Below are 27965 nucleotides of genomic sequence, written 5' to 3'. Positions count from 1 at the left end.
TAACGAATGCAAGAGCTCACCAGAGTTCCTCTGCACTTCCCTCTTTGACTTCTGCCAAGGATCGACCGCTGACTGTTCCAGGACGCCTGCATAACCGCAACAAAGTAGCAAGAAGACTAGCAGCAACACTGTAGCGCCTCATCCTGCCGGCTTTCACAACTGTTTCCTGGTGGTGCATGCTCTGAGGGCTGTCTGCCTTCATCCTGCACTGGAAGCCAAAAAGAAATCTCCAGTGGGTCGACGGAATTCCCCCCCTGCTAATGCAGGCACCAAACTTCTGCATCACTGGTCCTCTGGGTCCCCTCTCATCCTGACGAGCGTGGTCCCTAGAACACAGAAGCTGGGTTCAAGTGTCTTTGACAGTCCAGTGGCCCTTCTGTCCAAATTTGGTGTAGATAAGTCCTTGCCTCCCCACGCCAGACAGTAATCCTGTGTACTGCATGAACTGCAGCTGCTCGGGCTTCTGTGCACTTTTGCAAGACTTCCTTTGTGCACATCCTAGCCCAGGTCCCCAGCACTCTGTCCTGCATTGGCCAACTCGCTAAGTTGGACTCTGACATCGTGGGACCCTCCTTTGTTGTTCTGAGTCGACTGTTATCCTTAGATCTTCTAAGTGCCTGTTCAGGTGCTTCTGCAGGTGCTGCCTGCTTCTGCGTGGGCTCACTGTGTTGCTGAGCGCCCCCTCTGTCTCCTCCTACAAGGGGCGACCTCCTGGTCCTTCCTGTGCCCTGGCAGCACCCAAAATCCTTAACCGTGACTCTTGCAGCTAGCAAGGCTTGTTTGCGGTCTTTCTGCGTGGAAACAACCCTGCATTCTCCAGCGCGCCGTAGGACATCTTCTGACCAAAGGAGAAGTTCTTCACATCTTCTGTTGTTGCAGAATCTTTGGCTTCTTCCACCCAGAGGCAGCCCTTTTGCACCTTCATCTGGGGTTTAGTGGGCTCCTGCTCCCCCTGGACACTTGCATGACTCTTGGACTTGGTCCTCTTCCTTTACAGGTCCTGAGGTGCAGAAAGCCGTCTTTAGTGTTTTGCAGTCAGTTATTGTCCTTGCAGAATTCCCTATCTCGACTTTACTGTCTTTCTGGGGTAGTAGGATAACTTTACTCCTACTTTTCAGGGTCTTGGGGTGGTGTATCTTGGACACCCTTAGTGTTTTCTTATACTCCCAGCGACCCTCTACACACTACTCTAGGCCGGGGGTCCTTTCGTGGTTCGCATTCCACTTTTGGAGTATATGGTTTGTGTTGTCCCTAGGCCTATTGTCTCCTATTGCATTCTATTGTGTTCTACAATATTTGCTCTACTTTTTTAACTGTTTACTTACCTGATTTTGGTTTGTGTGTATATTTTGTGTATATTACTTACCTCCTAAGGGAGTATATCCTCTGAGATACTTTTGGCATATTGTCACTGTTAGACCTGACAGCCTTAAGGTAGTCACCCCTAACTTTTTGCCTGCCTCCCTCCACTTTTTGGACACTGTTTTTGCTGGTTTTTAGACTCTGCGCACTTTACCACTGCTAACCAGTGCTAAAGTGCATATGCTCTCTCCCTTAAAACATGGTAACCTTGAATCATACCTGATTGGACTATTAATTTACTTATAAGTCCCTAGTAAGTTGCCCTTTATGTGCATAGGGCTGGTAAATTAAATGCTACTAGTGGGCCAGCTGCACTGGTTGTGCCACCCACTTAAGTAGCCCCTTTTCCTTGTCTCAGGCCTGCCATTGCAAGGCCTGTGTGTGCAGTTTCACTGCCACCTCGACTTGGCATTTAAAAGTACTTGCCAAGCCTAGAACTCCCCTCTTTCTACATATAAGTCACCCTTAATGTGTGCCCTAGGTATCCCCTAGAGCAGGGTGCTGTGTGGGTAAAAGGCAGGACATGTACCTGTGAACAAACAATTCAGTGGGGCACATCAACAATCAATGTCTAAACTATTATATTATCAAAATGAGATGACATGAGAGAATCTAGTCTGATCAAACTAAATTGCTAATTGATAAATCTTCCTTTTCTGAAAAAAACAATAACTAACCAAAGAGAAAAACCATGTACTCATATAAAACTAACCAAACAGAAATGTCCATGCAAATAGAGAATTTTAATACAAAAGAATATATCATATTATACACATAGACATATAAACATATATACACAACATGTAGAAAAAGAATGAAAAGCCATCAGCCTACACATAAACATATAAACATATATACACAAAATGTAGAAAAAGAATGAAAAGCCATCAGCCGACACGTGTTTCGTCCTGACTGGACTTCTTCAAGGCTGAGAGAATCACAACATATAACAATCAATTACAACAAATATATATATACAATATATACAAATATTACAATAAATACACATCCAATATTTTATCCTTTCCCTTTCCAAAATACAAAAAACTGATAAATTCTTTGGTCAATTAAGTACACAAGCTCTTAAAAATGCATATTATTTATACTATTTCTCTTGGTTTGAAGTTAAACAAGAAACTTCAAAGAAAAGGAAGAAAACCACCACCACAACCTCAGTGGTGAAGTGTTTATTTGAAGTATCCAACAATATATTTCCCATGTACCCAAGAATAGGTCTGTTGAAGCCACAGCGATAGTTAGCCATGCAACATGCAAGCCCAAGTGTAAATGAATTTCTTTTTCGTTGGCATTCGATCAATTTATGTCTAAAATTTCTTTTCTTTCAAACGTAAACTACTTATAGCCCAGAATAACCCCTCATTGTGTAATGGTGAGGAAAAAGAGTCTAATAAATATATACCTTTATTTGCTTCTATGTCCGTATAATCATATACCATTTATCATCCTCTATGAAGAAGGAGGGGGAACGTGATAATTTAGTTACTCCCATTTCACTTGGCAAAATTTAGGGAATGCCAATAAAGTGTACTGTAGTGCAATTACTGACCTGTTTTAATCATAATCAGTCACTTCCTTGCTGTCTTCAAAATGAATCTAAATTACAGGAACCGTAAACCTCATGTATTGAGGAACCAACTGAAATATAAATAATTACAATAAATCCAATGTCCTCCCTAAAAGAAACTCAATTCCTATGTGATCATCTTTTATACCAATGTCTCCACACTATCCTGGTAATGGAGCCAGCATTCTAATAGTGCTCCGTTTTTCATTGAATTCGCAAATCTCATGTATTGAGGAACCAATTGAAATACAAATAATTACAATAAATCCAATTTCCTCCCTAAAAGGACCTCAATTCCTATATAATCATTTTTTATACCAATGTCTCCACACTATCCTGGTAATGGAGCCAGCATTCTAATAATGCTCCATTTTTCATTGAATTACATAGAATACATTTCCCAAACTTCTACCATACACTTACCTATATGCCTCTCTCTCTGTTCTTAAATCTCGTCCCTGTTCTATTTCCCGATGTATCTCGGCGAGAGCATCGAGGGCCTCTGTACCTCGTCTCACTCTCCCCGACTTTTCCAAAGGAAGTGTACATCCCTCGCCGGCATTTTGCGCGCCACATTAGTACTCAAACCGAGTTCATTAGCACTAACAACGGACAGAAGCTTACCCATAGAACCACGGCGGCCATTTTGAAGTGGTTCCTATTGAGTGAAAACTAACACAAAGTCAGGACGAAATATCGTCTATATCGTATGTAGACATTCTAAGACGACGATTTCAATACTTCAAATCCTTCACCGTTATTTTACACACCGCGTTAGCACTTAAACATAATTCATTAGCCGGAAAAAAAAAAAGAAAAAGCACCTGCCTATGCAACCGCGGCGGCCATTTTGAAGTGGTTCATATTTTGTAAAAATTACCCCCCACTAAAGACAAATTGTCACCTATTTGCCAACCAAAGAAATACATTTTCAACCACCCAATATCATGATGGTAAAGTAATTTCTACCCCCAGTATGTACACAAATGTCACCTCAGTGAACATATAGAGTGAAGTCGTAACCGGTCTTCCCAACATATAGAAAATTCAAATGAGAAGGGAAAGAACCCTCCCTATCTTTCAAGGACACGAAATAGAAAGGATATTGACAAAGTTAGTAACTCGTATCATTTGTGTGTTGTTCTACATTCATAGTATGCCAAATGGATATATTCAGAGGAAATGGTACAACTCATCATCCAAATTCATGCCCATTTCAATCGTTCTTAATTTGATAATCCATTTTGCTTCATTTTTACGCAAGTCCAATGTTCTGTTACCACCCCTAGCGTTCACCGGGATTTGATTTATACCCATATATTTTATTAATGGAACCTCAGTTACTGGATGTTTATCTTTAACATGCCGTACTAGCGGTGATGCTATGTCATAATTTCTTAGGGCTCTGATATGTTCTTGAATACGTTCCTTCAAGGGCCTTATTGTGCTGCCCACATATATCTGGCCACATATGCATTCCAATATGTATACCACAAATTTCGTATTGCAGTTAATAAAAGTGGAGATTTTATATTTGTCACTACCATTGTAGCTGAATTCAGTGGTTTTATGCAATGCCATACTGCACATATTACAATTACCACACCTATAGAAACCCGCAATTTTATTCGGAAGCCATGTTGTTTTACTTTCCATTAGAGGTGGTAAGAAACTTTTACAGACTTCATTTCTGATAGTTTTACCTCTTTTATGAATCATTTTAGGTTTCCTAGGAAGTAAAGCAGCAAGTGTTTCATCTGTCTGTAGAACATTCCAATGTTTACATAGAATGTGATATATATTGTGACTGTTTTGGCTATATGCCGTACAAAAACTCATTGCTCTGTATGGTGAACTGTCTCGCATCTTTGTCTTTTGACCCAGTAGGGTGGTTCTACATGTTTGATCAATCTTTTTCCTTGCTGTTTTGATGACACGCTTGGAATAGCCTCTCTGTGTGAATCTATCTTCCAATTTATTTAGTTCTATGTTGCATACATTGGGATCGCTGCAATTTCTTTTCAATCTGGTCATTTCCCCAAATGGGATGGCTGAGATTTGACTTTTAGGATGCGCACTTTCTGCATGTAATACCGAATTGCAGGCTGTTGGTTTGCGGTAAACTTTCGTATGAATCCATGTATGATGCAGATCTCTCAGACAGAAAATGCTGTACTGCTTGTAAGAGACTTTCCGAGTTCATTGATAGCTATCTGCAGCCTGTTGTGAAAAACATTCCTTCATATCTACAGGACACGAAGGATGTTCTTTGTAAGCTGGAGGACGTGAACTGGACTCCAGAGATGATGCTGGTTACCTTAGATGTATCTTCCTTATACACATGTATACACATGTATTCCCAAAGATAAGGGCTTACAAGCAGTACAGCATTTTCTGTCTGAGAGATCTGCATCATACATGGAACATACTGATATGATACTATGTATGATTGAATTTACATTGGAAAACAATGTATTTTTACATGAGGGGCAGTGGTTCAAGCAAGCACAAGGAGTAGCTATGGGTTCACGGTTCTCTCCTTCATATGCGAATATATATATGGGCTTCTTTGAAGCAATACATGTTTGGAAGAAGGGCCCCTCTGTATTTACCGACAACATTTTCTTCTGGGGAAGATATATTGATGATGTTTTAATGATCTGGACTGGATCGGAACAACTATTAAAGGAATTCTATGAATACATCAATTGTAACATCTTCAATATTAAAATGACGTATGAATTCAGCAAGAACAAAGTCTGTTTTTTAGATCTAGAGATATCCGTCACAGATAATAAGATTCATACGAAAGTTTACCGCAAACCAACAGCCTGCAATTCGGTATTACATGCAGAAAGTGCGCATCCTAAAAGTCAAATCTCAGCCATCCCATTTGGGGAAATGACCAGATTGAAAAGAAATTGCAGCGATCCCAATGTATGCAACATAGAACTAAATAAATTGGAAGATAGATTCACACAGAGAGGCTATTCCAAGCGTGTCATCAAAACAGCAAGGAAAAAGATTGATCAAACATGTAGAACCACCCTACTGGGTCAAAAGACAAAGATGCGAGACAGTTCACCATACAGAGCAATGAGTTTTTGTACGGCATATAGCCAAAACAGTCACAATATATATCACATTCTATGTAAACATTGGAATGTTCTACAGACAGATGAAACACTTGCTGCTTTACTTCCTAGGAAACCTAAAATGATTCATAAAAGAGGTAAAACTATCAGAAATGAAGTCTGTAAAAGTTTCTTACCACCTCTAATGGAAAGTAAAACAACATGGCTTCCGAATAAAATTGCGGGTTTCTATAGGTGTGGTAATTGTAATATGTGCAGTATGGCATTGCATAAAACCACTGAATTCAGCTACAATGGTAGTGACAAATATAAAATCTCCACTTTTATTAACTGCAATACGAAATTTGTGGTATACATATTGGAATGCATATGTGGCCAGATATATGTGGGCAGCACAATAAGGCCCTTGAAGGAACGTATTCAAGAACATATCAGAGCCCTAAGAAATTATGACATAGCATCACCGCTAGTACGGCATGTTAAAGATAAACATCCAGTAACTGAGGTTCCATTAATAAAATATATGGGTATAAATCAAATCCCGGTGAACGCTAGGGGTGGTAACAGAACATTGGACTTGCGTAAAAATGAAGCAAAATGGATTATCAAATTAAGAACGATTGAAATGGGCATGAATTTGGATGATGAGTTGTACCATTTCCTCTGAATATATCCATTTGGCATACTATGAATGTAGAACAACACACAAATGATACGAGTTACTAACTTTGTCAATATCCTTTCTATTTCGTGTCCTTGAAAGATAGGGAGGGTTCTTTCCCTTCTCATTTGAATTTTCTATATGTTGGGAAGACCGGTTACGACTTCACTCTATATGTTCACTGAGGTGACATTTGTGTACATACTGGGGGTAGAAATTACTTTACCATCATGATATTGGGTGGTTGAAAATGTATTTCTTTGGTTGGCAAATAGGTGACAATTTGTCTTTAGTGGGGGGTAATTTTTACAAAATATGAACCACTTCAAAATGGCCGCCGCGGTTGCATAGGCAGGTGCTTTTTCTTTTTTTTTTTCCGGCTAATGAATTATGTTTAAGTGCTAACGCGGTGTGTAAAATAACGGTGAAGGATTTGAAGTATTGAAATCGTCGTCTTAGAATGTCTACATACGATATAGACGATATTTCGTCCTGACTTTGTGTTAGTTTTCACTCAATAGGAACCACTTCAAAATGGCCGCCGTGGTTCTATGGGTAAGCTTCTGTCCGTTGTTAGTGCTAATGAACTCGGTTTGAGTACTAATGTGGCGCGCAAAATGCCGGCGAGGGATGTACACTTCCTTTGGAAAAGTCGGGGAGAGTGAGACGAGGTACAGAGGCCCTCGATGCTCTCGCCGAGATACATCGGGAAATAGAACAGGGACGAGATTTAAGAACAGAGAGAGAGGCATATAGGTAAGTGTATGGTAGAAGTTTGGGAAATGTATTCTATGTAATTCAATGAAAAATGGAGCATTATTAGAATGCTGGCTCCATTACCAGGATAGTGTGGAGACATTGGTATAAAAAATGATTATATAGGAATTGAGGTCCTTTTAGGGAGGAAATTGGATTTATTGTAATTATTTGTATTTCAATTGGTTCCTCAATACATGAGATTTGCGAATTCAATGAAAAACGGAGCACTATTAGAATGCTGGCTCCATTACCAGGATAGTGTGGAGACATTGGTATAAAAGATGATCACATAGGAATTGAGTTTCTTTTAGGGAGGACATTGGATTTATTGTAATTATTTATATTTCAGTTGGTTCCTCAATACATGAGGTTTACGGTTCCTGTAATTTAGATTCATTTTGAAGACAGCAAGGAAGTGACTGATTATGATTAAAACAGGTCAGTAATTGCACTACAGTACACTTTATTGGCATTCCCTAAATTTTGCCAAGTGAAATGGGAGTAACTAAATTATCACGTTCCCCCTCCTTCTTCATAGAGGATGATAAATGGTATATGATTATACGGACATAGAAGCAAATAAAGGTATATATTTATTAGACTCTTTTTCCTCACCATTACACAATGAGGGGTTATTCTGGGCTATAAGTAGTTTACGTTTGAAAGAAAAGAAATTTTAGACATAAATTGATCGAATGCCAACGAAAAAGAAATTCATTTACACTTGGGCTTGCATGTTGCATGGCTAACTATCGCTGTGGCTTCAACAGACCTATTCTTGGGTACATGGGAAATATATTGTTGGATACTTCAAATAAACACTTCACCACTGAGGTTGTGGTGGTGGTTTTCTTCCTTTTCTTTGAAGTTTCTTGTTTAACTTCAAACCAAGAGAAATAGTATAAATAATATGCATTTTTAAGAGCTTGTGTACTTAATTGACCAAAGAATTTATCAGTTTTTTGTATTTTGGAAAGGGAAAGGATAAAATATTGGATGTGTATTTATTGTAATATTTGTATATATTGTATATATATATTTGTTGTAATTGATTGTTATATGTTGTGATTCTCTCAGCCTTGAAGAAGTCCAGTCAGGACGAAACACGTGTCGGCTGATGGCTTTTCATTCTTTTTCTACATTTTGTGTATATATGTTTATATGTTTATGTGTAGGCTGATGGCTTTTCATTCTTTTTCTACATGTTGTGTATATATGTTTATATGTCTATGTGTATAATATGATATATTCTTTTGTATTAAAATTCTCTATTTGCATGGACATTTCTGTTTGGTTAGTTTTATATGAGTACATGGTTTTTCTCTTTGGTTAGTTATTGTTTTTTTCAGAAAAGGAAGATTTATCAATTAGCAATTTAGTTTGATCAGACTAGATTCTCTCATGTCATCTCATTTTGATAATATAATAGTTTAGACATTGATTGTTGATGTGCCCCACTGAATTGTTTGTTCATTATTAAAACGGGTCTACTATTGTAAACCCGGAAGTACATATCAAGGCAACGATGTGTGTCAGTGTATGAGCACTCAAAAGTTTTTTCCTATATGTTTAGAATGTGCATTTATTTCAAGTTATGAGTTGCCTTTTGTTGTTGATAGGACATGTACCTGTGTAAGTTATATGTCCTGGTAGTGTACAACTCATAAATTCGTTTTTACACTACTGTGAGGCCTGCTCCCTTCATAGGCTAACATTGGGGCTGCCCTCATACACTGTTGAAGTGGCAGCTGCTGATCTGAAAGGAGCAGGAAGGTCAGATTTAGTATGGCCAGAATGGAAATACAAAATCCTACTGACTGGTGAAGTCGGATTTAATATTACTATTCTAGAAATGCCACTTTTAGGAAGTGAGCATTTCTTTGCACTTAAATCCTTCTGTGCCTCACAATCCACGTCTGGCTGGGCTTGGTTGACAGCTCCTTGTGCATTCACTCAGACACACCCCAAACACAGGGTACTCAGCCTCACTTGCATACATCTGAATTTTGAATGGGTCTTCCTGGGCTGGGAGGGTGGAGGGCCTGCTCTCACACAAAGGACTGCCACACCCCCTACTGGGACCCTGACAGACAGGATTGAACTGAAAGGGGACCTGGTGCACTTCTTAGCCACTCTTTGAAGTCTCCCCCACTTCAAAGGCACATTTGGGTATAAAACAGGGCCTCTGCCCTACCTCATCAGACACTTGCTGGAGAGGAAACCTGAACCAGAAACTACATCCTGCCAAGAAGAACTGCCTGGCTGCTCAAAGGACTCACCTGTCTGCTTTCTACAAAGGACTGCTGCCTTGCTGTTGGCCTGCTGCCTTGCTGAACTCTTGTCTGGCTGTGAAAGTGCTCTCCAAGGGCTTGGATAGAGCTTGCCTCCTGTTCCCTGAAGTCTCAGGACCAAAAAGACTTCTCTCTTTCACTTGGACGCTCCGTGCGCCGAAAATTTCAACGCACAACTTGTTCCGCGGCGAGAAAAACGCTGCACACCGACGCTGATCGACGCAACGCTCTTGGGACGACCGAAAATCCGACGCACGGCTTCGCAAGGACAACGCCGCCCGACCTCTAGAGAAGAAATCAACGCGACGCCTGCTGTGAGATCGTAATTTCGACGCGCAGCCCAGCAGAACGACGCGCAGCCGGAAAACAAGCAGGAAAATCCACGGACAGACCCGGGACATCTGGTAATCCCCGCGATCCACGAAAATAGACTGCCGCGCGCCGAAAACGACGCACGACTTCCCCGCGTAGAAAATAACGACGCAAGTCCATGTGTGCTGGGGAGAAATCGACGCACAGACCCTTTTTCCACGCACCTCTTCTTTTGTGGCCCTCTGAGGAGATTTTTCCACTCCAAACCAGGTACTTGTGCTTGAAAGAGACTTTGTTATGTTCTAAAGACTTAAGACACTGTATATCACTTTTCAGTGACATCCCTACAATTTCCCATTGCATACTTTATTCTTTTTGACCTACAAGTATCCAGATAAATATTATATATTTTTCTAAACACTGTGTGGTGTATTTTTGTGGTGCTATATGGTGGTATTGTATGATTTATTGCACAAATACTTTACACATTGCCTTCTAAGTTAAGCCTGACAGCTCGTGCCAAGCTACCAGAGGGTGGGCACAGGATAATCTTGGATTGTGTGTGACTTACCCTGACTAGAGTGAGGGCTTTTGCTTGGACAGGGGGTAACCTGACTACCCCATTTCTAACATTGGTGATCAGCGGTGAGGATAGGACTTGTATTTGTGCAGTGACATACAGTAGCTAAGTATTTCACTACCTACCCACAGTTGAAGGTCAACTTGGTTTTTATCTCTTTTTGCAAATCCGTTTTTTCTCCTGACAATTTTCAAAAACTAAGGCCCTCATTCTGACCTTGGCGGTCTTTTCGCAAGACCGCCGAGTTACCGCCGCGGTGAAGACCGCCGACCGCGGCGGTATGCCGCTGTGCGCATTCTGACCGCTGGGAGCGTACCGCCGGAAAACCGCCAGCAGCCACACTGGCGGTCGGCGGGAAAGTGGAGACTGGTCAACCTCCACCGCCACGCCAGCAGAACACCGCCCACAGAATTACGACCCACATTTCTGTGTGGCGGTCTTCTGTTGGCGGTCTTCTGTTGGCGGTCACCTCCCCATGGCTCCTGTCACCTCCCGGAGGACCAACGCACAAGGTAAGTTGATCGTCCGTGAGGGGAGGGGGTGGGAGGGTGTTGTGTGATGTGTGCGTGCATGGGGGTGTGCGTGGGAGTGTGTAGAGGGGGTGTGTGAGTGCGTGCATGCGGGCGGGGAGTGCTGCTGTGCCGATGGGCAATGTGTGTAGTTCGGCGGGTGCGCATGTCGGCATGTATGTGTGCGGGTATGTGTCCCCGTTGTGTATGTGTGTGTGTAGGGGGTGTGTATATGTGCATGTACGGGGTGTGTGCATGTCGGGGTGCGTGTATGTGCATGTCGGGGTGGGGGTGGGGAGGGGGTTCGTAACACCTCTGGGGGGTGGCAGGGGGGTGGAGGGTGTGGGGGGAGGACTCGGGGGGGCAGTGGGGGGTGGGGGAGACCCCTATCAGTGCCAGGGAAGGAATTCCCTGGCCCCGATAGTGCCTACCGCCATGGTTCGCACGGCGGTTCCCGACTGCCAGAAACCGCGGCGGTAAGCAGGGTCATGATACCGTTGGCGGTCTTGGGTCGACCGCCGGACCGGAGTGCGCAGACTCCAGCCCGTCGGTCATGACCGCCGTGGCTGTCGGAGTGGGGAAGTGGCGGTCGGTCGCGGCGGGGACCGCCGCGGTCAGAATGCCATTTTTAATACCGCCGGTCTGTTCGCGGTCCGACCGCCGTCTCTCCGCCGACCGCCAAGGTCAGAATGAGGGCCTAAATCCTCACTCAACATGTCTCTGACTGGGTCTCAGACAGGGGACTTTGACCTAGTCCAGTTGGATACATATACGGTCAAACAACTAAGAGGATTCTGCAGGGCATTGAGGGTACCCACCCAAGGGGCCTCCAGAAAGGAGGACTTTCAAGTGGCGCTGAGGGCCTGGGCAGAAGCCCATTTAGAGGATGATGAGGAAGAGGAGCCAGAAAATGGCCCCTCAGAGGAATTTTCACTATCTGTGGATGGTGTTACCACTGCAATTGTGCCCCCTTCCAGACCAGGGAGCAGTGTCTCTGTGCAAAGCCTGACCGCAGAGGAAAGGAGAGAAGAAAGGGAGTTCCAATTGCAAATGGCAAAACTGAAAATTGAGGCTCAACAGGAGGAGAGGAGGGCAGAAAGAGAAGCCAAGCAAGCTGAGGCTGAAAGAGCAGCCAAACAAATTGAAGCCGAAAGAGAAACCAAACAGGTGGAGGCTGAGAGAGCTTTGGCTGAAAAGAAACTATTGTTGGCTCATGAACTGAGTCTCAAGGAGCTGGAGATCAAGGCAAGACAGTCTGAATCCAGCAATAATGGTGGCAGTATACTGACAGGACCTGCTGGAGAAAAGAAGGTTTGTATACCCAAAAATGTGGTGCCCAGTTTTGTGGTGGGAGATGACATAGATAAATGGTTAGCTGCTTATGAAGTTGCACTAAGGGCTCATGAGGTTCCTGAAGGGCAATGGGGGGTAGCTATGTGGGGTTATGTACCGCCATTGGGGAGGGATACACTCCTCACATTGGATCAACCTGATCAAAACACATACCCACTTCAGAAAGCCACTTTACTTGCCAAGTTTGGGCTGACCCCTGAGGGATACCGTCAGAGGTTCAGGGACAGCACCAAACAAACCACACAAACATGGGTAGATTTCTTTGACTTCTCCAGTAAGGCACTGAATAGATGGGTGCGGGGCAACAAAGTAGCTGATTATAAAGGTTTATATGACTTGATTCTAAGAGAGCATATGCTTAATACTACTTATACAGAGTTGCGCCAGCACTTAGTGGATAGCAAGCTGACTGATCCCAGGAAGCTTGCTGAGGAGGCGGACCTCTGGGTTAGCACCAGAGTGTCCAAGAAGGTACCTGGGGGGGACTCCCACAAAGGTGGTCAGGGTTCCCAACAGAAGCAAGAGGGGGGAGATAAACTTGCAGATAAGGAACTCTCCAAAGGCCCCCAAAAGAATTCCCAGGGAGGGGGTGGCAACCCTTCCTTTTCCAAATTTGGGAAAAAGCCAGGGACATATGACAGGTCAGGGCAATCTAACCCCAAATGCATGGAGTGTTACCAGTATGGTCACTATAAAGGCGATCCCCAGTGCCCCAAGAGGGCACCGTCCACTACCGGACAGGCACCTGGGTTGACTAGTGTAGCGCTCGGGGGGGAGATGGACCCAGATAGCTTTGGGGAACAGGTAGAGATTTCCCTAGTGTCCCTGGGAGAAAGAGAAATGGTGCCCAAGGTCCACATGCCCAAAAATACTTCCAAGTACAGGCAGTGGGTCACCATTGATGGGCAGAAGGTGGAGGCTCTGCGTGACACAGGAGCCAGTATGACTACTATCAAGAGTCAGCTGGTGTCAGCAGAGCAGATAGTACCTAATACATTCCACCAGGTCATAGTCGCTGACAATCGCGAGAGTCACCTACCGGTGGCTCTGGTTCCCTTTGAGTGGGGGGGGGGTCTCGGGTACTCTGAAAGTAGCTGTGAGTCCTGCCATGCCTGTAGATTGTCTGTTAGGCAATGATCTTGACCATACTGCTTGGAAAGAAGTCGAGCTCAAGTCTCACCTGGAAATGTTAGGGTTACCTGAGTGGGTCTGCATGACCACACGGTCCATGGCTGACCGAGAGGGAAGTCAAGGGCATCTGGAGCCTGGAACGATGGCCCAGAGAGCTGCCAAGAGGAGGGGCCAGGGGCGCGGGAAACCGGCCCCAGAAGTTCCCACAGTGGCTGACTGGGCTCCTGAGGAGGAGGCGCCCGAGCCAACTGGGGAAGACATTGCCACCCTAGGTGACTTACCTGAGCTTGCTGGCTGGCAAGTTGAGGGTGGACCCACCAGGGAGGAATTCTGCAAGGCGCAGAAAGAATGTCCCACTCTAGAAGGTCTGAGGAAACAAGCCTCAAACCAGGCGGCAGGTGACACCTCTGGCGATCACCACCTATATTGGGAGAATGATCTCCTCTACAGTGAGCTTAAGGTTCCGGTCTTTGGGGCAGCACGTACGCTGGTGGTCCCCAAATGTTACCGAACCTTCCTACTGGGTATGGCTCACGACATTCCCCTGGCAGGACATTTGGGGCAAGGCAAGACCTTTGACAGGCTTGTCACCCACTTTTATTGGCCCAAAATGAGGACACACTCAGATAAATTCTGCAGATCTTGTCCTACCTGCCAGGCCAGTGGTAAAGCAGGAAAAAGGGTTAAAAGCCCCCTGATTCCACTTCCTGTCGTTGGCACCCCCTTAGAAAGGCTGGGCATCGACATTGTTGGTCCCTTGGACCCCAAAACTGCCTTAGGCAACAGGTTCATCCTGGTTTTGGTGGACCATGCCACCCGTTACCCAGAGGCAATCCCTCTGAGGACCGTAACTGCACAGGTGGTGACCAGAACTCTGATGGGGATATTTACCCGTGTGGGATTCCCCAAGGAGATAGTGTCTGACAGGGGCACTAACTTCATGTCTGCATACATGAAGTCTCTGTGGGATGCGTGTGGTGTAACCTACAAGTTCACCACACCCTATCACCCCCAGTCTAATGGTCTTGTGGAGAGATTCAACAAGACCCTGAAAGGCATGATTGGTGGCCTCCCTGAGGCCATGAGGTGTAAGTGGGACGTCCTCTTACCATGCCTTCTCTTTGCTTACAGAGAGGTCCCCCAGAGGGGGGTAGGGTTCAGTCCCTTTGAGCTTCTCTATGGGTACCCTGTCAGGGGACCCTTAAGCATTGTCAAGGAGGGATTGGAGAAAGCTCCAAAGACACCCCCTCAGGACGTGGTCAGCTACATGTTGGCCCTCCGCAACCAGATGACCCGCTTCTGGAAAGGGGCCCAAAGTAACCTTGAGGCCAGTCAAGAGGTAATGAAACACTGGTATGACCAGAAGGCCACCCTGGTAGAGTTTCAACCTGGAGACAAAGTGTGGGTAAGGGAGCCAGTAGAGCCTAGAGCTCTCCAGGACCGCTGGTCTGGCCCATTTGAAATCAAGGAGCGGAAAGGGGAGGCCACTTACCTAGTGGACCTCCAAACCCCTAGGAATCCGCTAAGGGTGCTCCATGTGAACCGACTAAAGGCTCATTTTGAGAGGTCGGAGATCAACATGCTTCTGGTCACAGATGAAGGAATGGAAGAGGAGAGTGAACCTCTCCCCGACCTCCTCTCTGCCCAAGAAGGTGATGGGTCAGTAAGCGGGGTCATTCTTTCTGACTCCCTGACTCTAAACCAGAAAGGAGACTGCTATGAGCTGTTGGAGCAGTTCTCCCCCCTGTTCTCCCTTACTCCTGGACTGACCCACCTCTGTGTTCATGATATTGACACCAGTGACAGTCTCCTTGTGAAGAACAAAATTTACAGGTTGCCGGATAAGGTGAAGGCCAGCATCAAGGAGGAGGTCTCCAAGATGTTGACTCTAGGGGTCATTGAGAAATCCAGTAGTCCCTGGGCCAGCCCAGTGGTGTTGGTCCCTAAGGCTACTGCCCCAGGTGCGAAGCCAGAACTCCGGTTCTGTGTGGACTACCGGGGTCTCAACTCAGTCACACGGACTGATGCTCACCCCATCCCCCGAGCTGATGAGCTCGTTGACAGGCTAGGCGCTGCCAAGTTCCTGAGTACGTTTGATCTGACTTCAGGGTACTGGCAGATCGCCCTGACTGAGGGGGCTAAGGAAAGATCCGCATTTTCAACCCCTGATGGCCATTACCAGTTCCGGGTGATGCAGTTTGGATTGAAAAATGCCCCCGCTACCTTCCAACGGTTGGTTAACGGGGTCCTAGCTGGCAAGGATGCCTTCTGTGCAGCCTACCTGGATGACATAGCTGTCTACAGTTCCAGCTGGGAGGAACACCTGCTTCACCTCAAGGAGGTGCTTCAGGCCCTGCAACAGGCAGGCCTGACCATCAAGGCTAGTAAGTGCCAGATTGGGCAGGGTTCCGTGGTGTACTTGGGACACCTAGTGGGTGGTGGCAAGGTGCAGCCACTCCAGGCCAAGATTGAAACTATCAAGGCCTGGCAACCACCGCGAACGCAGACTGAGCTGAGAGCCTTTTTAGGCCTCACCGGATACTACCGCAGATTTGTCAAGGGCTATGGTACCATTGTATCACCCTTGACAGAACTCACTTCCAAGAAACAACCTAGGTTGGTGAATTGGACAGAGGCTTGTCAGAAAGCCTTTGACGCCCTGAAGGAAGCCATGTGCACGGCCCCTGTGCTCAAGGCCCCTGACTACTCCCAGGAATTTATTGTGCAGACAGACGCTTCAGAGCATGGCATAGGGGCAGTCCTAGCACAGCTAAATGAGGAGGGCCGAGATCAACCGGTAGTCTTTATTAGCAGAAGGCTATTACCACGGGAACAGAGGTGGAGTGCTATTGAGAGAGAAGCTTTTGCTGTGGTCTGGGCACTGAAGAAGCTACGACCCTACCTGTTTGGGACTCACTTCCGGGTTCAGACAGACCACAGGCCCCTCAGATGGCTCATGCAGATGAGGGGTGAGAATCCAAAACTCTTGAGGTGGTCCATTTCCCTACGGGGGATGGACTTTACGGTGGAACATCGCCCAGGGGTTGACCACGCCAATGCTGATGGTCTCTCCAGGTACTTCCGCCTTAGCGATGAGAGCTCCCAGAAGGTCGGGTAGCTCTCCCCACTTTCAGCTGGGGGGGACACATGTTAGACCTGACAGCCTTAGGGTAGTCACCCCTAACTTTTTGCCTGCCTCCCTCCACTTTTTGGACACTGTTTTTGCTGGTTTTTAGACTCTGTGCACTTTACCACTGCTAACCAGTGCTAAAGTGCATATGCTCTCTCCCTTAAAACATGGTAACCTTGAATCATACCTGATTGGACTATTAATTTACTTATAAGTCCCTAGTAAGTTGCACTTTATGTGCATAGGGCTGGTAAATTAAATGCTTCTAGTGGGCCAGCAGCACTGGTTGTGCCACCCACATAAGTAGCCCCTTTTCCTTGTCTCAGGCCTGCCATTGCAAGGCCTGTGTGTGCAGTTTCCATGCCACCTCGACTTGGCATTTAAAAGTACTTGCCAAGCCTAGAACTCCCCTCTTTCTACATATAAGTCACCCTTAATGTGTGCCCTAGGTATCCCCTAGAGCAGGGTGCTGTGTGGGTAAAAGGCAGGACATGTACCTGTGTAAGTTATATGTCCTGGTAGTGTAAAACTCCTAAATTCGTTTTTACACTACTGTGAGGCCTGCTCCCTTCATAGGCTAACATTGGGGCTGCCCTCATACACTGTTGAAGTGGCAGCTGCTGATCTGAAAGGAGCAGGAAGGTCATATTTAGTATGGCCAGAATGGTAATACAAAATCCTACTGACTGGTGAAGTCGGATTTAATATTACTATTCTAGAAATGGCACTTTTAGAAAGTGAGCATTTCTTTGCACTTAAATCCTTCTGTGCCTCACAATCCACGTCTGGCTGGGCTTGGTTGACAGCTCCTTGTGCATTCACTAAGACACACCCCAAACACAGGGTACTCAGCCTCACTTGCATACATCTGCATTTTGAATGGGTCTTCCTGGGCTGGGAGGGTGGAGGGCCTGCTCTCACACAAAGGACTGCCACACCCCCTACTGGGACCCTTGCAGACAGGATTGAACTGAAAGGGGACCTGGTGCACTTCTTAGCCACTCTTTGAAGTCTCCCCCACTTCAAAGGCACATTTGGGTATAAAACAGGGCCTCTGCCCTACCTCATCAGACACTTGCTGGAGAGGAAACCTGAACCAGAAACTACATCCTGCCAAGAAGAACTGCCTGGCTGCTCAAAGGACTCACCTGTCTGCTTTCTACAAAGGACTGCTGCCTTGCTGTTGGCCTGCTGCCTTGCTGAACTCTTGTCTGGCTGTGAAAGTGCTCTCCAAGGGCTTGGATAGAGCTTGCCTCCTGTTCCCTGAAGTCTCAGGACCAAAAAGACTTCTCTCTTTCACTTGGACGCTCCGTGCGTCGAAAATTTCGACGCACAGCTTGTTCCGCGGCGAGAAAAACGCCGCACACCGACGCTGATCGACGCAACGCTCTTGGGACGACTGAAAATCCGACGCACGGCTTCGCAAGGACAACGCCGCCCGACCTCTAGAGGAGAAATCGACGCAACGCCTGCCGTGAGATCGTAATTTCGACGCGCAGCCCCGCAGAACGACGCGCAGCCGGAAAACAAGCAGGAAAATCCACGCACAGACCCGGGACATCTGGTAATCCCCGCGATCCACGAAAAGAGACTGTCCGCGCGCCGAAAACGACGCACGACTTCCCCGCGTGGAAAATAACGACGCAAGTCCATGTGTGCTGGGGAGAAATCGACGCACAGACCCTTTTTCCACGCACCTCTTCTTTTGTGGCCCTCTGAGGAGATTTTTCCACTCCAAACCAGGTACTTGTGCTTGAAAGAGACTTTGTTTATGTTCTAAAGACTTAAGACACTGTATATCACTTTTCAGTGACATCCCTACAATTTCCCATTGCATACTTTATTCTTTTTGACCTACAAGTATCCAGATAAATATTATATATTTTTCTAAACACTGTGTGGTTTATTTTTGTGGTGCTATATGGTGGTATTGTATGATTTATTGCACAAATACTTTACACATTGCCTTCTAAGTTAAGCCTGACTGCTCATGCCAAGCTACCAGAGGGTGGGCACAGGATAATCTTGGATTGTGTGTGACTTACCCTGACTAGAGTGAGGGCTTTTGCTTGGACAGGGGGTAACCTGACTGCCAACCAAAAACCCCATTTCTAACAGTCCTTTATTTTTAGTAACTCTGAGTATTGTGCTTCTTATGATATAGTGCTAAGTGATATAAGTGGTGTGGTAGGAGCTTGGCATGTCTCCTAGTTCAGCCTAAGCTACTCTGCTATAGCTACCTCTATCAGCCTAATCTGCTAGAACACCTCTAATCTACTAATAAGGGATAATTGGACCTTGCACATGGTGTAATTACCACAAGGTACCCACTATAAGCCAGGACAGCCTTCTACAGATGTGTCCTGGGGACAGAGGGATGGGCCCGCTAGGTGGGTGCTGTGGTGGTGTTTCCTGAGGGGGCAAGCTCTGTGGTGGTTTGTGACTGTGTCAGGGGAACCGACTGTCCCAATGTCCCTGATGGGCCGGGCGGGTCATCTTGATCCAGGCGTGCAGAGCTGCTGTCATCACTGTGGGCCTCTTCTGTGGGGGGACTGGATATGTCTGGCACCTCCTGTCCAGTGACGTTGGGTATGGGTCCTATTGGGGTGTAAATGCATAATTTTAGTATCTGTGTGTGCCATCTTGTGCATTGGGTGCGGTACCCTCTACTCCTGTGCTTGCGTCATTGTGTTAGCCCTTTTGTGATAGTTGGTTTGGGGTCTGTGTGGGTTTCTGTACTGGCTATGCTTTGGTGACGGTGGTCCATGCATAGGTAAAGAATTCCCCAAAGCAGAGACCCTAAATAGCCAGAAAAGGAGTTTTGGCTACCTAGGAAGGAGGATAGGCTAGCAACACAGGTAAGAGCCTATCAGGAGGAGTCTCTGACGTCACCTGCTGGCACTGGCCACTCAGAGCAGTCCAGTGTGCCAGCAGCACCTCTGTTTCCAAGGTGGCAGAGGTCTGGAGCACACTGGAGGAGCTCTGGGCACCTCCCCTGGGAGGTGCAGGTCAGGGGAGTGGTCACTCCCCTTTCCTTTGTCCAGTTTCGCACCAGAGCAGGGCTGGGGGATCCCTGAACCGGTGTAGACTGGCTTATGCAGAGATGGCACCATCTGTGCCCATCAAAGCATTTCCAGAGGCTGGGGGAGGCTACTCCTCCCCAGCCCTGAACCTTTTTCCAAAGGGAGAGGGTGGAACACCATCTCTCTGAGGAAGTCCTTTGTTCTGCCTTCCTGGGCCAAGCCTGGCTGGACCCCAGGAGGGCAGAAACCTGTCTGAGGGGTTGGCAGCAGCTGCAGTGAAACCCTGGGAAAGGCAGTTTGGCAGTACCCGGGTCTGTGCTAGAGACTCGGGGGATCATGGAATTGTCTCCCCAATGCCAGAATGGCATTGGGGTGACAATTCCATGATCTTAGACATGTTACATGGCCATGTTCGGAGTTACCATTGTGACGCTATACATAGGTAGTGACGTATGTATAGTGCACGCCTGTAATGGTGTCCCCGCACTCGATTTGCCCTGAACGATGTGGGGGCACCTTGGCTAGTGCCAGGGTGCCCACACACTAAGTAACTTAGCACCCAACCTTTACCAGGTAAAGGTTAGACATATAGGTGACTTATGAGTTACTTAAGTGCAGTGGTAAATGGCTGTGAAATAACGTGGACGTTATTTCACTCAGGCTGCAGTGGCAGGCCTGTGTACGAATTGTCAGAGCTCCCTATGGGTGGCAAAAGAAATGCTGCAGCCCAAAGGGATCTCCTGGAACCCCAATACCCTGGGTACCTCAGTACCATATACTAGGGAATTATAAGGGTGTTCCAGTATGCCAATGTGAATTGGTGAAATTGGTCACTAGCCTGTTAGTGACAATTTAGAAAGCAAAGAGAGAGCATAACCACTGAGGTTCTGGTTAGCAGAGCCTCAGTGAGACAGTTAGTCATCACACAGGGAACACATGCAGGGCACACCTATGAGCACTGGGGCCTTGGCTGGCAGGGTCCCAGTGACACATACACTAAAACAACATATATACAGTGAAATATGGGGGCAACATGCCAGGCAAGATGGAACTTTCCTACACCCTCAGTGAAGGATTGGCTACAGAGAAAGGTAAGCATCTATCAGGAGGGGTCTCCGACGTCATCTGCTGGCACCGGTCACTCAGAGCTGTCCATTGTGACCTCACACCTCTGCATCCAAGATGGCAGAGGTCTGGGACACCCTGAAGGAGCTCTTGGCACCTCCCATGGGAGGTGCTGGTCAGGGGAGTGGTCACTCTCCTTTCCTTTGTCCAGTTTTGCGCCAGAGCAGGGCTGGGGGGATCCCTGAACCGGTGTAGACTGGTTTATGCAAGGAGGGCACCATCTGTGCCCTTCAAAGCATTTCCAGAAGCCAGGAGAGGCTACTCCTCCCAGGCCCTTCACACCTATTTCCAAAGGGAGAGGGTGTAACAACCTCTCTCGGAGGAAATCCTTTGTTCTGCCTTCCTGGGACCAGGCTGCCCAGGCCCGAGGGGGGCAGTAAATGTCTGATGGGTAGGTAGCTGCAGTGGAGACCCCAGAAAGTTAGTTTGGCAGTACCCGGGGATGCATGGAATTATCCCTCCCCAATACCAGAATGGTATTGTGGTGACAATTCCATGATCCTAGACATGTTACATGGCTATGTTCGGAGTTACCATTATGACGCTACATATAGGTGTTGACCTATATGTAGTGCACGCGTGTAATGGTGTCCCCGCACTCACAAAGTCCAGGGAAATTGCCCTGAACAATGTTGGGGCACCTTGGCTAGTACCAGGGTTCCCACGCACTAAGTAACTTTGCAGCTAACCTTCACTAAGTGAGGGTTAGATATATATAGGTGACTTATAAGTTAAAATGGCTGTGAAATAATGTGGACGTTATTTCACTCAGGCTGCAGTGGCAGTCCTGTGTTAGAATTGTCTGAGCTCCCTATGGGTGGCAAAAGGAATGCTGCAGCCCATAGGGATCTCCTGGACCCCCAATACCCTGGGTAACTAGGTACCATATACTAAGGAATTAAGGGTGTCCCAGTGTGTAGGAGGCTGGCCTGGCTTATAATCGGTACCTTGTGGTACTTACACTTTGTGCCAGGTCCAGTTATCCCTTATTAGTAGAATGGAGGTGTTTTTAGCAGCTTAGGCTGTTAGAGGTAGCTATGGCAAAGCAGCTTAGGTTGAACTAGGAGACATGCCAAGCTCCTACTACATCACGTATATCATATAGCACACTATCATAAGAAAACACAATACTCAGAGTTACTAAAAATAAAGGTACTTTATTTTAGTGACAATATGCCAGAAGTATCTCAGAGGATACCTTCACTTAGGAGGTAAGTAATATACACAAATTATATGTACACAAACCCAAAACATGTAAGTAACAGTAAGAAAAGTAGTGCAAACAATGTAGAATCACAATAGGATGCAATAGGGAGACATAGGCCTAGGGGAAACACAATCCATATACTCCAAAAGTGGAACGCGAACCACGAATGGACCCCAGGCCGATGGGAGATTGTAGAGGGTTGCTGGGACTGTGAGAAAACAGTAAGGGTGTCCAAAATACACCACCCACCCCAAGACCAGGGATAGGAACGTCTTCTTTGGATGGAAGATGTCCCACGGCGTGCTAGAGGTTGCAGTGTTTCCAGGCAGAAATACCGCAAACAAGCCTTGCTAGCTGCAAGAGTTGCGGTTGAGGTTTTTGGGTGCTGCTGAGGACCAGGAAGGACCAGGATGTCACCCCTTGGAGGAAGAGACAGAGGGGGTGCTCAGCATCCCAGAGAGCCCTGCAGAAGCAGGCAGCGCCCGAGAAGTACCAGAACAGCCACTTGGAAGATCTGTGGACAGCGGTCGACTCAGAGTCACAAAGGAGGGTCCCACGATGTCGGAGTCCAACTCAGCGAGCTGGGCAATGCAGGACGGAGTGCTGGGGACCCAGGCTAGGCTGTGCACAAAGGAATCCTTGGAGAAGTGCACAGAAGTCGGAGCAGCTGCAAATCACGCAGTACACAGTTTTGCTGTTTGGCGTGGGGAGGCAAGGACTTACCTCCACCAACTTTGGACAGGAGGGCCACTGGACTGTGGGAGACACTTGGACCCAGCTCCTGTGTTCCAGGGACCACGCTCGTCAGGATGAGAGGGGACCCAGAGGACCGGTGATGCAGAAGTTTGGTGCCTGCGTTGGCAGGGGGAAGATTCCGTCGACGCACAGGAGATTTCTTCTTGGCTTCCAATGCAAGGCAGACAGCCCTCAGAGCATGCACCACCAGGAAACAGTCGAGAAAGCCGGCAGGATGAGGTGCTACAATGTTGCTGGTAGTCTTCTTGCTACCTTGTTGCAGTTTTTCAGGTGTCCTGGAGCAGTCAGCGGTCGATCCTTGGCAGAAGTCGTGCACGCGTGTAATAGTGTCCCTGCACTCACAAAGTCCGGGGAATTTGCCCTGAACAATTTGGGGGCACCTTGACTAGTGCCAGGGTGCCCACACACTAAGTAACTTGGCAGCTAACCTTCACAAAGTGAGGGTTAGAGATATAGGTGTCTTATAAGTTACTTATGTGCAGTGAAAAATGGCTGTGAAATAACGTGGATGGTTTTTCACTCAGGCTGCGGTGGTAGTCCTGTGTAAGAATTGTCGGAGCTCCTTATGGGTGGCAAAAGAAATGCTGCAGCCCATAGGGATCTCCTGGAACCCCAATACCCTGGGTACCTAGATACCATACACAAGGGAATTATTTGGGTGTTCCAGTGTGCCAATGAGAATTGGTAAAATTAATCACTAGCCTGCAGTGACAATTTTAAAAGCAGAGAGAGCATAAACACTGAGGTTCTGGTTAGCAGAGCCTCAGTGATACAGTTAGGCACCCCACAGGGAACACATACTGGGCATACATTATGAGCACTGGGGTCCTGCCTAGCAGGATCCCAGTAACACATGGGCAAAAACAAACATACATACAGTGAAATTGGGGGTAACATGCCAGGCAATATGGTACTTTCCTACACAGTGTGCCAATAAGAATTGGTAAAATTAGTCACTAGCCTGCAGTGACAATTTTAAAAGCAGAGAGAGCATAAACACTGAGGTTCTGGTTAGCAGAGCCTCAGTGATACAGTTAGGGACCACACAGGGAACACATACTGGGCATACATTATGAGCACTAGGGTCCTGCCTAGCAGGATCCCATTGACACATGGGCAAAAACAAACATACATACAGTGAAATTGGGGGTAACATGCTAGGCAATATGGTACTTTCCTACACAGTGTGCCAATAAGAATTGGTAAAATTAGTCACTAGCGTGCTGTGACAATTTTAAAAGCACAGAGAGCATAAACACTGAGGTTCTGGTTAGCACAGCGTCAGTGATACAGTTAGGCACCACACAGTGAACACATACAGGGCATTCTTTATGGGCACTGGGGTCCTGGCTAGCAGGATCCCAGTGACACAGGCTAAAACAAACATACATGCAAGTAAAAATGGGGGTAACATGCCAGGCAAGATAGTACTTTCCTACAACCTCAATCAGCAGTATGTCCACCACTGCAGGGATCCCAGGCAAACCCACCAACCCAAGGCAATCAGGGACTTGGGGTCAGTGGCAGTGGGCACACGGTTCAGGGGACAGAGGCACAGGATAACAGGGAAGCTGGGAGGACTGCTGTGCGACAGGGGAAGGACAGGCCCAGGGAACCCACTCTCCAAGAGGCACTCTCCAACATCATGGGAGCATACCCCGATTCCCAGGAGACCATGGGCACGGTACTGGCCAAGTTTCAGGAGACCCAGTGGCTGCAGGAGAAACACTACCTTGGGATCAAGGAGGACTTGAAGTCCATTAACACCACCCTGGTCACCATTGCAGGGGTGCTGGGAGACCTTGTCAACACCATGAGGGACACAGTGGCACACAAACGGGCCCCTGACAGTAGCCTGGATGATGAACAGCCCTCCACCTCCTCCGGCGCTAGTGGACAGGAGGCACCGCCACAGGAACAACAGGCCACCAGCACCGCACCCCCTGCAGAAGGAGAACCAGCCCGCAAACAGACCCTGAGATCCAGGAACGAGACAGAGAACTTTGCCAAGACCCCCGCCAGGAAATAAGACCCTCCTGAATGTCACCCCTCTGTCCCACTTTGTCATCCTGTCCATCTTAAACTGCCATTGCTCCACTTCCTATGCCCCATTGGACAATGCACCTGTGATACAAATATTCTGGACTCTGCCATGGACATTCCTCCACCATCACCCCAACCCACTTCACACCCCCTCCACTTATTTGCACAGAAATAAACACCCTTGATTCACAAAACAATCTGGAGTCAGTCTGTGCTTTCACAAATGTGTAATTGCAAAATCTCTGGAATATAGCAATGTCAATGTACTTGTACCAAGTTCCACAGCTGTAGGCCAGGAGTAAACATAGCAGAGGGCACAAACTGGGAGCCAGATCTCTGAAATGGAAAGCCAAAGTGACAAGTCAGGGTCCATACACAGAGTGAAAAAGGCAGATTTATGCTAGCTCCTACAATAGTATGAGATGTGGGAAGCAGTTCCATCTTCTTACCTGTGTCTCACTGGAAGCATTGCATGATGATGTTGTTGCGGTTGTCTACATCTTCTTCCTCTGCCTCCTCTTCTTCACTATCCACAGGCTCCACAGCTGCCCCAAGACCAACATCAGGCCCATCCTCCTGCAGAAAAGGCACATGGCATCGCAAAGCCAGGTTGTTCAACATACAGCAGGCCACGATTGTACGAGGCTGGCCTGGCTTGTAGTGGGTACCAAAAGAACTTACACCTTGTGCCAGGTCCAGTTATCCCTTATTAGTATAATAGAGGTGTTTCTAGCAGCTTAGGCTGATAGAAGGTAGCTATGGCAAAGCAGCTTAGGCTGAACTAGGAGACATGCAAAGCTCCAACTATACCACCTATATCATATGCACAATATCATAAGAAAACACAATACACAGAGGGGGTCATTCCAACCTCGGCGGTAAAACGCGCTTACCGCCGGTCAGAAGACCGCCACAACACCGCCGCGGTAAACCGCCACAGTCATTCTGACCCGCAACAGGCAAACCGCCAAAAACCCGACATCCACAAAAGTCCGCCACATCAAAAGGAAGCGAAAAACTGGCGATGACCAAACCTCCACCGTCACGCCAACAGAGAAACGCCCATGCCATTCCGACCCACGAATCCACGCGGCGGTCTTTCAACCGCGGTATTCCATTGGCGGTACACACCGCCGCTGTCAAAATACACACACACTAACAATACACAACCACATTGGACAATTTGAAATACACACACCTGATACACATACACACAACACTCCCACACACCCAATGAACTATAAAACACACACCCACATCACCCACAAACCCCTACGACCACCAAACAGAGACGAAGCCCAGGGAGAGACAGCACAGAATAGAGAACACCATCACACAGAGGCACACTACAACATCACCCAAACAATCTCCACGCACAAAACACCACACACCACCACACTCACCACACTCATCAACACATACTCCACCCCACACCTCATCCACACCACTCTATGGCACCCCCAAGACACCACAGGTTTTCAGACGCAGAACTCAGGGTCATGGTGGAGGAAATAGATCGGGTAGAGCCCCAGCTCTTCGGGACACAGGTGCAGCACACCAGCATTGCCAGGAAGATGGAGCTATGGCAAAGAATAGTGGACAGGGTTAACGCTGTGGGACAGCATCCACGAAATCGGGACAACATCAGGAAGCGGTGGAATGACCTACGGGGGAAGGTGCGTTCCATGGTATCCAGACACAACATCGCGGTGCAGAAGACTGGCGGTGGACCCCCACCTCCTCCCCCAGAATTTACAACATGGGAGGAGCAAGTCTTGAACATCCTGCATCCTGAGGGCCTCGCAGGAGTCGGTGGAGGAATGGACTCTGGTAAGTCTCATCTTTACTACTTCATCCCCCCACCCCACCAGCATGCCAACTCATACCCCCACCCTCACCCCCCACCCCATCACACATCCTCCTTGCTAATGTCTCACCATCACAACCCACCCATCCCCACACCAAACCCTGCATGCCACCACAAACCATGGACACCCATCACCTAAGCATGCCCACTGCACATACCCATCTCCCCCACAAACCACCATCACAACAGCCCCCACAAGGGAATGCCAGCACTGGGGTACACGGGCACCCACCCATTGCACGATATGGCACACACAGAAGCAATAACCATACTCTTATACCCCTGCAGGACCCGAACGCCACCACACCGCCCAGGAGGGTCCAGAAATGTCCATCCCACCCCCAGAAGACGCCCCCAGTGATGACAGCAGCTCTGTCTCCCTGGACCCAGATGACCAGCCCGGCCCATCGGGGACCTCGGGACAGTCAGTACCCCTCACACAGCCACAGGCCACAGCAGACCTACCCCCCTCTGGGAACACCAGCACAGCTCCCACCCAGCGGGCCCATGCCTCTGTCTCCAGGACACGTCAATCAGCTGTGTGTCCACCACTACAGGGCACCCAGGTTAACCCACCACCCCAACAACAACAGGGACCTGGGGGCAGTGGTAGTGGGCACACGGTCCAGGGGACAGAGGCCCAGGGAAACAGGGGAACTGGGAGGGCTGCTGGGCGACAGGGGGGGGACAGGCCCAGGGAACCCACACTCCACGAGGCCCTATCCTCCATCATGGGAGCATACCACCGCTCCCAGGAGACGATGGCGACGGTACTGGCCAGGTTCCAGGAGATCCAGGTACTGCAGGAGGAACAGTATATGGGGTTCAGGGAGGAACTGAGAAACATCAGTTCCGCAATGGGCACCATCGTCGTGGCTCTCAACCAGATTGTCATCACATTGCGGTACCATGTGGCACCACAAAGGGACACTGTCACTAGCATGGACCAAGAACAGGCTACCACCTCCGCCGGCGCTAGTGGACAGGAGGCCCCCACACCAGAACAACAGGCCACCAGAACCCCACCCCCTGCAGAAGGAGAACCACCCCGCAAGCGGTGCCTGAAATCTAGGAAGAAGACAGAGTAGGATGGCAAGCCCCCCGCCAGCAAAGGATACCCCCTGATGTCATCCCACTGTCCCACATTGTCACCCTGTCCAACCTTAAACTGCCCCT

General features: G+C 47.7%; 2 long non-coding RNA genes across 2 annotated transcripts; one reads left to right on the top strand and one right to left on the bottom strand.

Moving 5' to 3' along the window:
• Positions 1 to 2800: 2800 nt before the first annotated feature.
• On the bottom strand, positions 2801 to 4000 carry LOC138275167 (uncharacterized). Its single transcript, XR_011200409.1, has 3 exons — positions 3371 to 4000; positions 2930 to 3018; positions 2801 to 2829 (listed from the first exon to the last, which is right to left on the bottom strand). It is a non-coding gene; the product is annotated as an uncharacterized lncRNA (long non-coding RNA).
• A 2829-nt stretch (positions 4001 to 6829) lies between these two features.
• On the top strand, positions 6830 to 8029 carry LOC138275156 (uncharacterized). The gene is made up of 3 exons (XR_011200408.1): positions 6830 to 7459; positions 7812 to 7900; positions 8001 to 8029. It is a non-coding gene; the product is annotated as an uncharacterized lncRNA (long non-coding RNA).
• The last annotated feature ends 19936 nt before the right edge of the window (positions 8030 to 27965 follow it).

The sequence above is a fragment of the Pleurodeles waltl genome, chromosome 2_2, assembly GCF_031143425.1.
Source record: "Pleurodeles waltl isolate 20211129_DDA chromosome 2_2, aPleWal1.hap1.20221129, whole genome shotgun sequence".
Taxonomy (NCBI): Eukaryota; Metazoa; Chordata; class Amphibia; order Caudata; family Salamandridae; genus Pleurodeles; species Pleurodeles waltl.
The sequence above is the reverse complement of the archived record's forward strand: the minus strand, read 5'-3'. Positions and strand labels throughout refer to the sequence as shown.